Genomic DNA, 15756 nt, shown 5'->3' on the forward strand with positions numbered 1-15756 from the left:
TCTATTTTATTTTCCCTATTACCAAGTGAAGCTGTCACTCCCTCATTACGCTAAAGGGAAACATCTCACGACCAGGAAATACGATAAATGTAATCTGTTATTGAGTCTTGGCAATTGCTTGTACCACTTCCAATCTCATTATTAATTTTTCAATCTCGACTGCTTTTACCATCTCTCATCAATCATTTCTCAGTCTCGGATGTCTTTATATATATATATATATATATATATATATATATATATATATATATATATATATATATATAGTGTATATATATATATATATACACTATATTATATAGGCTATATATACATATATATATGTATGTGTATATATATATTTATAAATATATATATATATATATATATATATATATATAGATAGATAGATAGATAGATGGATAGATAGATAGACATATAGATAGATAGATAGATATACATGCGCAATATATTTACACACAAATGTAAAGAAATACAAAATGTAAAAGTCTTTATTCCACTACACATGTAATTACGAATAAATGAATGATTTAAACCCGCTTACAAAAGCCCTCGCCCAGATCACTAAAGGACAGGAAGAAGCGAAAACGAATTCCAGATTTTTCCATCTTTTTATTGGAGAGTCGATACCACGTTATCCTGTCGTCCCGCTTATTTGAAGAAATGCCTTCAAGGGGAAAAAATCTTGGTACATTGTATCATAATCTATAAATTATAAATTGGGTTAAGGCTACGCACGCAAACCATAAAATGGCTAATCTATATATATTGTATATTTCATATATATATATATATATATATATATATATATATATATATATACATATATATATGCATATAATGTGTATATATAAGTATATATATATATATATATATATATATATATATATATATATATATATATATGTGTGTGTGTGTGTGTGTGTGTGTAGTGTAAGTATGTACGGTACATAAAATTTGACAATGTGAATGTTTTACTTGAAACCGCAAAACTAGTCTAAATGTGTATTAGTTATTTACCATAGACATTAACTTCTTTCTTATAAAATGACACCATATGGTAACCATTTTTCGTCTGGCCCTTATCCTTATCAACAGACAATCAACCCAGCCCTTATGCGGTAATTCCAAACACAGATTACTGTGATAATGAACCCAAATAACCATTAACACAAGGTCTGGGTTAGGCATGGGGATAACTTTCAATTTTTCTAAATCCGGTCTAAGGAAATCTCAATACTTTTTTGAAAGAGAACAAAATGACCTTTAACCAAACATCAAATTTCAGTAGTATTAGAGCCGTAACGTGACTTATCATTACAACAACAACAATAACAATAATAATAATAACAAAGCAACTACTTTAATCGAAGAGGAAGAACTTGAATGCATCTATGGCTATATTATAAAAATAATCGTTAGAGAAACATCCAAATTTCGAAAGAACATAACACAGTGCAGAAACAGCAATGAATCTTGAATAGAAACAATAAACACCCATATAAGCCATTAGAAAACCCATCTAGAAAGAAAAAAATACATACGCGAAACTAACAATTCGATTTAAGTAATGCGCCATCCTATTTTAAACACAATCTATTTATAAAAAAAAAGGACCTGAAAATAAACTTAAAATATAATGAAAAAATATTTTATCGTATCCTATGCAGTGAAATAAATTTCCCAATCGTTAAAAGATAAGAATAAACCTATAAAATGTAGAATGCGTAATAATATTTGAATAAATAAATTAAGAAAGAGACAAGATATATGTTATGTGATTCCAATACGTTAGAAGATAAGAATTAATCAAACAAACGAACTCTCAGTTCAGCATTCGTTTATAATCTATAAGACATATTGATTGATTCAATACCATAAACTAACTTGACAACAACTAGCGCAGTTCTAATAACCATTAATACTCTCTATAATAATGTCTATTTTCCTGAAACCATTCAGCAAGAAAAAGATGAAAACACAGAAAAAGAAGCTAAAATATAAAGTTTAACACATACCACAGCAGCTTGCAAACGATGGCTTCGAGATGGAGATTTATTTGAAGAAATCCAGATTTCACTAACTTGTGAATAAGTAACATAAAGCAGTAAATGTTTAACTGCAATGGCACTTAAAAATAGGACAAAATCTGGATTTCCTGAGCCAATACTTGTGAACCAAGGAAGATACTCTATTTACTACCATGCAATACATAAACAGATTACTAACACAAAAAATATTCAAACGGTGTATCATCGGCGGTAAAAGTTCAAACAATACGCACGGCGTTGGCAAATAGAAACAAATAGTTTAAATAATTCTTATGCATATACCCAAATATAATATTTTCTAAATCAAATCATTGAACGCTGATAAAATATTACCAAGACAACAGAGATATGAAAATAATGCAGAATATAAGATATAGGTTATATCTGCACATGCGCGTAAAGTATACATTTCAAACAAACTACATTTATACTACATTAATACTATACCTTTAAGGATATTAATCTAGTCCTTGGTTCACAAAATTTGACTGCTCAACATACCAGTTACCTGCAAAAAGACATAAACATTAAATAAGTTTAATATTTAGTGTGATAAATTTCATAACTTAGTGATATATTATGTATTAGTATTATCATTGCCATTTACTCTAGGAGTAGAAATGGAGGAAAGGAAGGAATTTTTAATGTCCTTTGTTGTCATGTCCTTTTAAGGAAAAAAAATAACAGGATAATTCAAGACGGCCTTTTAACGTAAATTGGTCCTTCTAAATACAGAATACCTAGCAGTGAAACATCATGGCACCTCAACAAAATATAAAATCTTAAATAGTAATTTGTATTTTTCTTAGCTATACAAACCTATGACGTTTTATATAGGATCTTCAGCACATGCTGGTGGGCAGTTGAATAGTTACAAAGTTATTAGGTAACAGCAGTTAAGTGAGTGGTTCCATCTACCCACCTGCCAAACTGAGACAAAAACATTCAGCTTCAGGTCTGAGAAGGATGATTGAGGGAGAATTAGAGAAATCATGTATATATATATATATATATATATATATATATATATATATATATATACTGTATATATATATATATATATATATATATATATATATATATATATATATATAAAGTATATATATATATATATATATATATATATATATATGTGTGTGTGTGTGTGTGAGAGAGAAAAACACATATTACTTTAGAAATTTGGTATTTATACCTAAAATAAAAAGAAAAAACTTTCGTCCTTTTCATAAGTGAAACTCTATGAACAGACTAGAAGGTTTTTTTTCTGTCTGGAGTGTCAGTCTTCATGATCCCAAAAGGGGAGGGGGGGGGGACTGACTCCAATTACTTCTTCATTGACTATTCACTGGAAGGTATATGCAACAATGATCTGGCCAGGTAATAGAGAGATTTAGTCGGAAGTGACAGATCAAAGGATATCGTAAGATGAGTATGATTAGATGCTCAACCATCTTACCCATCGTTAGAGGAGGATGGGTAAGTTGCTTTTTCAAAAATGCCATCTGTGAGAAATGATACTCTTTAATGAAGGTTACCAGCATCAAAAGTCTCAGCCGACCTAGTAATGAGGTTGTGGTGGCCTGTTGGTAACGTCCCTTCTTGGCATTTTGCTGGACGGGAGATCGAGTCCCGGTCAAACTCAATGATTTCTCTAAGTGGTGCATCCTCCTTGTGATCTAAGGATGAGGGGGCTATAGGTCTACCTGCTGACTTATCAACAGCCATCACCTGGATCTCCCTGGTCCTAGCTTGGGAGAGGGGGCTAGGGCACTGATCATAGGGCTATATTGTCAATGGTCCTTGCCTCTGCCATTCATGACGACCTTTAAACACCCAAGAGAGGGGGGGGAGAAGGAAGAGGTGGCTGTCACTTTTCCTTTCACTCTAAGACCTATGCTGAAAGAAATACCTTAAAAGAGAAGCTTATGGCCTGTGAGGGAGCTGGGCTTAATAAACAACCTATTGAGCAGCTACCACAGGGCCTAAAGCAAGTGTCCAGAGGACTTGTAAGCAACGTCAAAAATGTAAAAGGTGACGGTAGTCAAGCATCTTCAGACCTTAGCCTTCAACACTTGTGAGACTAAAAGGTTTCTCCAAAAAGCTACTAAAGGGCAATGCCCATGACATGGTAAACTTTATCGAGACCTTGGCAGTTGTTCCCTTGCCATACAATGAGTGTGCTTGCTCAATCACTGTATAAACTCTAAATGAGATACTATTCTTGGATACAGTGTTTTGTTCCAGACAGAGGTAATGAAGAGCCAATGGCACTCAAGCCCTAGGAATCCTCATCTTCAGATGCTCTGATCAGAAAGACATGCCTTCTATGATACCTACAATACTACTTTCCCCGATAGACAGCTCCAGAGAACGGTCGCAATTATCCAGGCATCTCTCTCAAAGTCAAGCAAGAAAAATCCCTCACTCAAACCAGACACTGGAGATTCTAGAGCAGCGGTGACTGGTGGTAACTTTTAGAGTGGCTGGCATAATAGATAGCTAATCCAATATCTCTCTTGTAACCTAGACTAGAACAGCTATCAGGATACTACTAGGCTTGGGGCTGTCTGTGAGCAGCCAGGTTCATTCAGAACTGATGAGATCAACATTCAACAGCTCACTTGGTGAATAAGGCTGAATGGGAGAAAGGTTTAGGCATGTCAGTAGTTCCATGGGTGAAAATGGGGCACCAGAGCACCATGTTTTCTGTTTGTGTCAATGGTGAACAGGTCGATCACAGATGAGCGCCACAATATAATGAGCCTTTCTCAAGTACAAGGATGTAAGTGCCACTTTATCTAAACAGCTCACACTTAGCTGGTCTGCTAGTATATTCCTCCTATGTGGAGTGTAGCTTCCCGAGAGCTCTTTGCCATGGTCAGTCAGCCAGATGTGAATCAGCTTTGTTAACTCGAAAGATGGTAGAGACCGTACCTGCTTCATTGTTGATAGAAGTCACTAAGGTTGTGTTCTCGCTCATCAGCACTACCAAGTGACCTATAACCTGCTGCTGAAATGTTTAAAGGTTTTTAAAGGCCGTTCATGAATAGCAGAGGTAAGGGACAGTGACATTGCCTTTGCAAGTAGGACAATGCCCTAGAGACTGACCATATATGCATATGATCAGCACCCAAGCCCACTCTCCACCCAACCTAGGACCAAGGAAGGCCAGGCAATAGCTGCTGATGACTCAGAACATAGAACTATAGGCTCCCCAAAACTCCCCATCCTTAGCTCACAAGGATGGTGAGATTGCAACGACCAAAGAAAATAACGAGTTAGGGCACTTGAACCCTACTCTGGCATTCACCAGTCAGGGACATTACCACATCGGCCACCAAAACCCTTACAAGGATCGGAATGCTTTATACATTCAAAAGTAATTTGTATTTTTTTAACTATAATAAGCTTAGACCTTTGATAGGGGTATGACTTTCAGTGAAGTTGGAACGGCTGCTTAAACTTTTAACAAGGTAGTAATAGTAGCTGGCAGGTAGCAGGTATGACCCGCCCATCCCCCATGCAACGTCATCTTCACTTGAACCTTACCCTAGGACTTATAGGGTGGTTAAGGTAGGAAATTAAACTCAAAGGTCCAACCTAAGGTTTGTATAGTTATGAAAATACAAATTACTTTCAAAATTTTCAATTCATTCCTATACATAATACAAACCTTTGAATTTTTATAGAAGACAAATTCTTACGAGGGAGGAAGTCCTTAAAAATGCACTTTGGTCTTGTGGAAGAGCTAAAGTGATGACTCCTATCAACCTCCATACAACCTGAGCATGAAGATGTTGCAGATGTTAGGATAGGTCTTTACCAAGAGACCGGAAGGCAGTTGTGAAAGAGCCTACATTTGTAAGGCTATGGTGTCTGAATGTATGGTAATAATAAGAAATCCTTTGCATACATTTCATCCATCCTCCCCTTGTCTGGGAGGATAGGGGAGATACCTCAATACAAAACTTTCCTGTAAAGAAAAGTTATTTACAGCAAAATTACTCAGTCATGAGGCTCGCCTGAATCTAGTGACTGAGTCAGCATATAACTGAGTGACTGCTTCACCCCAAAAAAGGAAAAAAACTAAGAGAACAGCCAGACATTTTACCTTTCCTTCTAGACTTATGTTGTAACTGTCACCTTAGACGAGATGCTACATGTCCAGTGAGGGAGCTAGGTTCACCTCATTACTTGTTCAGTAGCTACAGAAGGACCAAGGATAAGGTTATCCAGGGACTTGTCGGGTAACTTCTGTGGATAGTGGGTAGTGAAGATTGTCTGCCATACCAAACTTCTACCTTCAAGGCTAGCACCACAGAAAGGTTCTTCCTATAGTTAGGGTATATTTAATATGACTGCGCTTAAACCAAGATGGTACTTCTAGGGTTAGATCTGGGGTTAGATCAGCACCGAGTCAAAAGAAGCAGTGTTCTTGGATATCTTCATCTACAATTTTTTGGCAGGGGAAAGTGTCTTTGGTGCTGACTGGAGTTGTACCGAACTAGAAGCTGGCTTTTGGGCACAAACTTAACACCAAAATAATAGAGAAGGAGTTCCTCTATTGAGGGTGACCCAAGACATACAAAATATCACGTGGTATACTAATTAAAAGGGGAAGGCTGAGGCTCTTGCATAGTCTACGGATCAAATCCTATTTGATACCCAGCCAAAGGTACAGAGAAAATCTGCTCAAAAGACCTGAGCACTTAAGCAACATCCCCAAGGGGCTAGAGTTCCTTCTCAGAGTTGATTCTTAAAAGGGGAAACAGTCCAAGCTCTTTAGTCTGAGATTTAATTAAAGGCCGTGTGACAGCCTTTTATCACATAGACTGAGCAGAGCTTCTACAATAAGGGAAGATGAGGAGAACCGTAATTCATTGTTTGAGGTTCAGTTTGGTGAAATATCCCACCTACAATACCACTAACAGAAGAGTAGTTCTAAAAGTACTTGGAGGAGGAGCATCAACAAATTCAGATGCCACCCGGTGTGTGGAACTTAGGAGCCTTCAAGGTAGCCTAAAACTGAAATGGAATGTTGAGTATTCAGTAAACTAGGTAAGCGAGAGTAAAAGCTAAGGTATCTAGAGGAAACTGGTGTATTGAAGGCACTGTCGGCTCAAGTATAGACACTGTGGAACTGCAGCACCCCGTATTTTCACTTGATATTACCGATAACACTAAATATAATTATTTTTTCTTTAATTCTTTCCTTATAATTGTATTGTACAATGAACAATTCTTAAGCTTATTATCAGTAGCCACCCTTCAATTTATGAACAATTAAAAAATATTTGTATGAAACTGGGCATTTCACAGTTCCAGCAGGATGGTGTTTGGCTGTAATGGTCATGCGCACATAGGAAGCAGCACAGTAAATTAAGACACGGAGAGTGAGAAAGGGCACTATCGCTCTCACAGTGCTGATTTTGGTATGTTGGTGGAAGGTAGTCACTTTTTTTACTCCACATGTGCTAGAAAACGGTGTACCATGTTCTTGAATATGATAATGTAAATTAATTATTATGCTACTTCCAGCTATTTTATTCTATTCATTTTTTTATATTTTTTACAATTTTGTTTTTTGGTTCTCTTGTTATTTCGCATGACTATCTCCTACCTCACACCTCTTCACCAATCTTTTTCTTGAAATATAGAATGAGACGCAGAATGCTGCTTTTAAACACTAAAAAGAATAAAAGTCTTTGTACGAAATCACTATGAATTTGAAGACTAAATGTACTTGCTGTTCTTTCATTGGAGAAAAATTTCTTCAGTAGCTCGTGGAGCAGCTTTCGGGAATAATATAAGTGCAACAAAGCGCAACATCATTGTTCAAAAGGAAATTATTGTTGACTAGCTATAGCATTGTGAACATGAAGATGATCGTGAGAGTATGTTCACCTACGAGGAGCACATGTAGCTAGCGAAACGATCGTATCTCTATCGGTAGTAGGCCCTTGCCCACCCCGTAGGTGGAATAAGTGTACTTGTAAGAGAATACTATACATGTTTGCTAGTGTTCGTATGTGTAAGAACGAGGTGATTCCATTCCATCTGGAATAGATGCTTAAAGGAATAACCTTGAAGGATTATGTCTCATGAGAGCATGGCAGAGGCAGAGATTGCAAGAGATTGGAGTGTGATGCCATGTGTGTTCCAATGTGTTCTCTAACCCTCTAAACCATAGGGAGAAGAAGTCTGAGATAATAACCCAGAAGGATTATGTTTCCCAAGGCTCTTCTGAGCAAAGGTGGGATATGGCGGGCGCAAGCAGTCAGAAAGCATTCCTATCTGTGGCAATAACCTGGCAAGATTATATTTAACGAGACTCATTGTGCCATGGGGTACAATGGTGGCATACAACAGCCACAAGTGGTCATCAGGTATCCACATTTGTGGCATTAACCACTGAGGGTTCCGTCTAACGAGACTCATACAATCCTAGGTTTCTACCCTCCTGGCGAGCTCTGGCGGTCATATGGGCGAAGACACATGCACATTGAAACTAACTGGATGGGTGGGTGGGGTAGATCGTCCCACAACTTGGATGGACCACTGGCTCTACTGCGTTGGCAGCCCATAGGAGGTACAAATATCACTGGATACTATTTGTAGAAGTAGTAAAAATGTGCTGGATTGGCACATTCTTAGATGGATGGACAAGATGATGATGAAATAAAGCAGCAATGATGGCAGGAAGGGAGTCCGAAGCAAGGGTTGCAGTCATCCTAAACCCATTCCTTCTAGGCCCTGAAGAAATTTCTTTTTTCTTACTGTAGGTCCGAACAGGACAACATCCAATTAGGGATTATCCAAAGTAGTTAATGTTATCCCTTTATTATGAGGGGTGTTAGAGAAAACCTGTAGTTGCACAGACCTCGTCAAAGAGTAAAGTTTGGCAACGCATCTTTCCTTAGTGTCGGGTAGGCTCTCTTTTTATAAAAATGAATAGTCTAGCATGTAAGGTCTTGCAAACTCATTTGATGAAGTAAGTGTTAGCGGATACTGGCGAGGCGAATGTTGGCGAGGCAAGCGCTAGAGAGGCGAAAGCTGACAAGAGCTGTAGAACGTTGGTGAGGCTAGCAATAGCAAGGCAAATGTTGAAGTGCTGTAGAAAGTTGACGAGGCGAATGTTAGCAAGGAGAACGCTAGCGAAGCGAGCAATAGCAAGGCAAACGTTGAAGAGAGGAACGTTAGCGAGGCGAGCGAGGGAGGAAGTTAGCAAGCGTTGTAGAACAGTGTGTGTGCTTTGAAACAGCAAACTCGACTCTCCCTTATTCCCTCCAATCAGAGTAGGAATTCGTTCTACCAAGGACACGAATAAGGCTGTGCTGAACTCGTAGAACTGCAGGTTCTTCCTCATGAAAGGTAGAACCATGATGCGCTGGTCCCGCAGGGCCTGGAGTCATAAAGGTAATTACCCAGGAGGGTTATAACATACCAGTCTCACAGATGGGAGAGGTGGCGATCGCAAGCGGTTGGCAGACATTACCCTCTGTAGCAATGATCCAAGACGGGAAAATTGCTCACAAGACTCGTTGTGCCCAGGGGATACGATGGGTTGTGAACCTCGGGGTACGATGGGAGAAGCAGCGACTGTAAGCAGTCAGCATTCATCACCATCTGTAGCAATAACCCAAAGAGGATATTACTAAGAAGACTCGTGCACTTGGGGCACAATAGGAGGTGACTACAAGCATCGGCAGCACCACTCTGGAGAGAAGCATCGTACTAGTGGACGTGAACGGCGCTCATCTGCTGAAGGAAATGCTCGGTGTAGCAAACTTGCATACCCTCAACCTGCTGTTTTATGAGCTGTGAAATGTGATTGAAATTAGTTTCTGGGGTCTTGAAAGGATAGACCAACTGGTACTAGTCTGCAACAGTTCTCATTTGTACGTCGGAGCAAAAGGAACAAAGGGTGAGGAGATGCAGAGAGTGCTACAACTAAGGGCATGATAGCTTTCCTGGTACATTACCTCCAGTCTTGGACTGCCTCTTAACTGCAGCTCCCTCGTAAGCCATTCCATATTGAGGAGACCTGAAAGCCCAAGGAAGGTAGAAGTCGATAAGAGAGACTCCGACTGTGGAAGGTGCCGTTGTTGGCTAAGGGAAGCAACAGTGTTCGCACCTACGGGTTGACCAAGGGTCAGTTGATCATTATTCTACTCGTTCGTTGGAGGATGAACAAGCAGACACGACGTCAAGTCAAAGGCCAGTTTATTGAGGATATCAGAAGAGAGACTGAATATCTATTCACTCCCGAACCAAAATAAAAAGTGAAGGCATTTCACTGGTTTGTGCGAGCAGGGTGGTTGGTCTACACCCCGCTAACTAGTGGTGGGTAGTTATACCTCGATAAAATAGTGGTGGGTAGTTATACCTCGATAAAAAATCTTTTGGCTCATTTTCAGCATTCACTAAAATAATATTAACTGTGAAGAGCGAAAGGGTTTGTATTCATGTCAGAAAAACAGCAATATCCCTACTGAAGAATCTTGGGAACATCCTGGCCAGCAGTGCTCATGCCCAGTCTCACCTGGAACTGATCACCTGGATAGGCTCTTTTGCCTTGTACTGAAACCAATCATCCCGGGGCTGGCCTTGGTACAGTACTGCTTCTCCATCACAAAACAGTGCAGAGGCATAGGGCAAAGTCTGGCAAGACTGCCTGATCAGTCATTCTGTGCTTCGGGGACATCACCTTTTTCCTCTCTGGGGCCAAAGAGGTGAGAAGAAACAGATAAACTAGTAACCTGAGAATGAAGAGCAGTACCCTTTTATCCCTAGACTTGAAAGGTAATCATTAGCTAAGAAAGACTGTAACATTCTCCTTGCAAGATTCCCAATCGTGACTCATGATCATGGCCAGTGATAACACGATTCCAGATTTGGACCCACTATCACATGCTTTCTGATCTAGTTCAGCAAACACAAGCTTTCCAAACTAAGCCAGCTATTGCATGGTTTCCGATCATGGCCAGCTATCGCATGCTTTCCAATCGCAGTCACCTATTGCTTGCATTACAATTGCAGACAGCTATCTCATGCTTTCCAATCCCAGTCAGCTGTCCCATGCTTTCAGATCGCGACAAACTATTACATGCTTTCTCATCATGGCCTGAGATTGCATGCTTTTCAATCATGTCATGGTTACCAATTATTCGGTTCCCAATAGTGGCACACAGCAGATCCCCATGGGGAACTATGATCATGAAGTAAAGATTTGTCATGAGACATGTCTTGAAAGGAGAGGCTATCGTCGGAATATTCCCGTGAAGACGAAACATAACAGAAAAAACCAGAGAAAAACTCATCCTGTGCAATCGTATGCAAGCAGGTGTTCACTTCCGCAATTCCATTTCAATGGTATCATGTACAGTACTGTAGAGTACTAGGAAAGGAGGATGGGAACATACAGTGCTTTGCACATGATAGGGAGGACCTTGACACCTCGCTAACTTCGTGCAATGCACAAATAGTGGCCTGAGCAATCTGTGTGTTTGTTATACTATCAATGTGACTGGCCGAGGTATGAGTTCTCCGAAACCATAGGAATCTAAAGAATCAACCATAGACATTATCCAATCCCATCTCGCAGGGGGTATGGGGACGAAACAAGTATTATTTCTATGCTGTACTGTACTAGGTTACACAAAGGAAATGGCTTTACTGCAAATAGGGGAAGACTAATCACGGGTAACCTATGCCAACAACCATTTGCTACTTGCCCATCAAGGAGCCTGAGGTATTTAAATCACTTGTTGTGCAGCCACCACAGGACCAATGGAGAACCTCTCCGTGTACCTGTGGGTCACGTCTTTCAGGTAATGGGCGAGGAAGGTCATCTGACGCTTTCACACTCCCGCTTGCAGGACCTGCATTAAAGAGTAGTTTCTTTTGAATGCTAGGGACATACTAATGCCCCTAATGTTATGCACTCTGGGTCGTTGAGTTGGAGGATCAAAATTCAGTACAAAATCTATGACTTTGCAAATCCAAGGAGATGGTATTCTTCATGATCCGTCTCTTGACCTTCCCCGTATTATAAAAAGCGCTAACACTCAGGGGTGAGCTACTGCAGACCTTTAAGGCAATTCCTCAAACTCCTCACTGGGCAAAGCAACAGTTGATCTGGATCATCAATTATAGAACAAAGACTCCCAATCCAAACGGGCCCAAATCTAGGATCCTCTACTCCCAGATTTTGAGTCTTAGCAATAGACTCGGGGACGAAGCCGAGTGTTACCTCTCCCCATCTTCTTGAATGGGTGACATCATAGGATTCCACCATGAAGTTCACTGACCCTCTTGGCCTAAGCCAAGGCGACCCGGAACACCATCTTCAAAGTGAGGTGGCGATCTGTTGCCTGGTGTAATGTTTTTTTAGGGAGCACCCTTCAGAGACCGAAGGACGCGAACCACGTTCCATGGAGGAGGTTTAACTTCTGACTAGGAGCAAGTAAGCTAATAACTTTATATAAAGAGAGACAGGACCAACCAATGAAGAGGATATATCAACTCCTTTCAGTCTAAAAGTGAGGCTCAAGGCTAAGCAGTAACCTTTCACTGCCGAGACCAAGAAAAGCTTTTCCTCCCGAAGGTAAATGAGAAACTCTGCTATTGTTGGAATAGTGGCATCGAGGGCAGATACCCTTTCCACGATACTAATCACAGAAGACAGTCTGCTTGGCCTGGTAGACTGAAGCATAAGATCTTCACAGGTATCCAGACATCCTCTTCGTAATTTGTTACAAAAAGCCTCTCTGAGAGAGGAGATGCTGGATAGTCTCTCAAGCGTGAAGTCGAAGCAAGGCTACTGCTTTGGAAAAGATGTTCACATATGGCTGTTTGAGTAGATTGTGACGTAGAGACGTAGAGGGGGTTCTCTTGGGATCTTCGTCAGGAGTTGCAGAAGGTGCGGCAACCACTCTGCTTGATACCATAGCGGACTTATGAGAGTCATGGATAAGATGTTGGATGCTCTGGTCTTGTTGAGCACCCTTCTCATCAGACAGGATGGGGGTAAGGAGTAAAAGTTGATGTTGTCCCACCATTGATGGAATACATCTTGCTGGAGAGCCTGAGGATCCTGGACTGGGGAGCAGTACAGCAGGAGTCTGAAGTTCTGTGACATCACAAACAGGTCCACAGTCAGGGAACCCAATAAAGTCAGCACTATGTTGGCTACTAGATGATTCAAAGACCATTCGGATCCCACCATCTGAGTCACTCTCCTCAGATTGTCTGCGACTACATTCTGATTGCCTGGAATGAAGCGAGCTAATAAGGACACAGACTTGTCTTCTGTCTATGTTAGCACCTCCACTGCTAGATGGCATAGAGGGTGCGAAAAGGTGCCGCCTTGCTTATTTACTTAAGCCACTACTGTGGTGTTGTTGCTCATCAGCACTACAGTGACCTGCCAAGAACTGCTGGAACTGTTGGAAGGCTAGGCAAGCTGCCCTCATCTCTAGGAGATTTATGTGCTGGTATTTTTTGGACTCAGACCAAAGCCTGGAGGCCCTATGGTACAGCATGTGGGGGACCCACCCTTCTTTCGATGCATACGAAAAGAAAATCAATTCCGGGGTAGGTACGAGAAGGTCTGTCCCTTTGCAAAGGTTCTTACCTGCCAACCATCATCAAAGGTCCGTCTGTTACTCCAGTCCCAAAGGGACCAACATATCTGGGGAAGCGTGGTGTTAATTCCACCTGAATTTTAACAGCCACTGAAGAGATCGAATTGTGAGGAGGCTGTTGGGCACGAGATGGGCCAGGGATGACAGTTGTCCTAAGGGACACAACCACTGTTGGGCTGGAAGCTCTTCTTGTCAGAGGAAGGGGCTTGCTACCTTCCTCAGCCTCTGTACCCTGTTGTCTGATGTAAAAACTTTATTTAGGCTGGTTTCGATAATCAAACCGAGGTACACTAGTCTTTCTCGGTGTTGAAGAAGGGTCGCCACTGAGTTTGCTAGGATCAGTCAATCGCCGAGGTATCTTAGGAGACGGATGCTGATTCTGTGAGCCCAAGATGACACTAGGGCGAACAGTCTCATGAAGACCTGAGGTGCTGTGGAAAGATCGAAGCACATCACCTATAACTGGTATTGTCTGTTTTCGTGTATGATCCTTAGATACTTCTGTGAAGACGGATGAACTGGGACCTGGAAGTGTGCGTCCTTGAGATCCAGAGTGCACATGAAGTCCTGTGATCTTATTACTTGTATGCCCGAGTCTGCTGTCTCCAAACTGAACTGAGTTTGCACAACAAACTTGTTCAGAGCTGAGCAATCAATGACTGGTCTCCAGACACCCTTTTCACAAGAAAGAATTGACTGAAGAAGCCTGAGGAACAGCCGAAAACCTCTTAGAGAGCGCCCTGTGCGGATCCCTTTGCGTAGGAGTTTGATGTGACTATATCCCGAATCAGTGGAGGGAGAGTTTGAATGAATGGGAAGCAATACCCTCAACAAACAAGGAGACTGATCAGGGTTCTGCCCCACGCTGCAGCCACCTCTTCCAGCAGCATTGCAGGCATTCCCCCATTGATGGGCAAGTGAAAGGATTCCTCTCCCTAGCAAGAGAGGCCTCAATCTCCTTTTTCCTACTCTGGAGGACTTGGAGCCCTTTTGATCCTTTGCAAGAAAGGGTTCCTTCGACACCTTTTTGGAGGACCTTGCTGTCCTACTAGTCGAGGGTCTGGTGGTCTGTGGCTATTTCTTCTAAGGGGGAGGAGCTTTACCATAGGGGTGCGATGTCAAGGCCCTATGGAGGAAGGAGTACTGGTTGGATTTCCTCCAGCATTCAGCCACCCGCTCGACTTTTTCCAAGGAAAACAGGAAAGAACCATCCAATGAGAAATTCCTGAATCTCGAGCCCTCCGCTGTAGAACTTGTCTATGGAACTTTTTGATCACCGAATCCCAACGCCTGAATATCGCATTCGCCCACAGGTTGACCACCTGATGGGCGAGGAACTCGGTAGTTTGAGTACTCGACAAAAGAAGGGTTTCCATTGACTTCCGCATAAAATTCTTGGACCAATCTTCAGTTCTATCGAGGTGTCCCATGGATGCTAGACATATGTCCAGCCGCGAGGTAGCCTGCATGGAGTACTTCGCGACCTTCTCCATGTTAAGGACCTCAGATGCTGAAAAGGAGGTTGAGAGCCCAGAAAGTCTCTCAGAAGAGTCAAGAGGCAAAGCCGGAAGGGGCTCATCTGAGAACTCGTAATATTTCATCTGTTGCACTAACAGTGGTAGGAGGAGTTTCGAGGATGAACCCACGAGGAGAGAACTAGAAGAGCTGGCGATCTGGGAGAGTGCCTTTTTCCTGGCAGCCGTCAACCCCTTCAATAAGGGTAACCCTTCACGGGCCTTGGGAAGTCGTTGGGTCCTGTAAACATGGTCAAGGACTGTATCCTTGCCCTCCTAAGGGGTTTTCGTAGGGTCAGCTAACCCATTGATGGCCCTCGTACAGACTAAAACCTGCCAGTAGGCATACTCCGATTTCTTCTGCTTGCTTCAAAATGCAGTAATTAGGATTGGCGGCCCTGGGGGAGATAATCATCCTCATTGTCCTGGTCATCTTCCACTTCCAAGCTCTCAACCATAGGAGCCCAGAATGGATCAAGGTCGTCAATGTTTAAGCCTGGGGGAATGTCACTTGCTGACTGCTGACATCCCTGCTACTGTCGTGGA

The 15756-nt window shown here is 41.5% G+C and overlaps 1 protein-coding gene across 1 annotated transcript in view; it reads right to left on the reverse strand.

Annotated features, from left to right (window-relative positions):
* The window catches only part of mbf1 (multiprotein bridging factor 1), a 1089494-nt gene extending 1087325 nt beyond the window's left edge, over positions 1 to 2169 (reverse strand). The window contains exon 1 of the mRNA XM_068386943.1: positions 2019 to 2169. The gene's annotated coding sequence lies outside the window, so the exon portion shown is untranslated. The remainder of the gene's footprint in view (positions 1 to 2018) is intronic.
* Between the last annotated feature and the right edge of the window lie 13587 nt (positions 2170 to 15756).

Source organism: Palaemon carinicauda, chromosome 14 (genome assembly GCF_036898095.1).
Source record: "Palaemon carinicauda isolate YSFRI2023 chromosome 14, ASM3689809v2, whole genome shotgun sequence".
Classification (NCBI taxonomy): domain Eukaryota; kingdom Metazoa; phylum Arthropoda; class Malacostraca; order Decapoda; family Palaemonidae; genus Palaemon; species Palaemon carinicauda.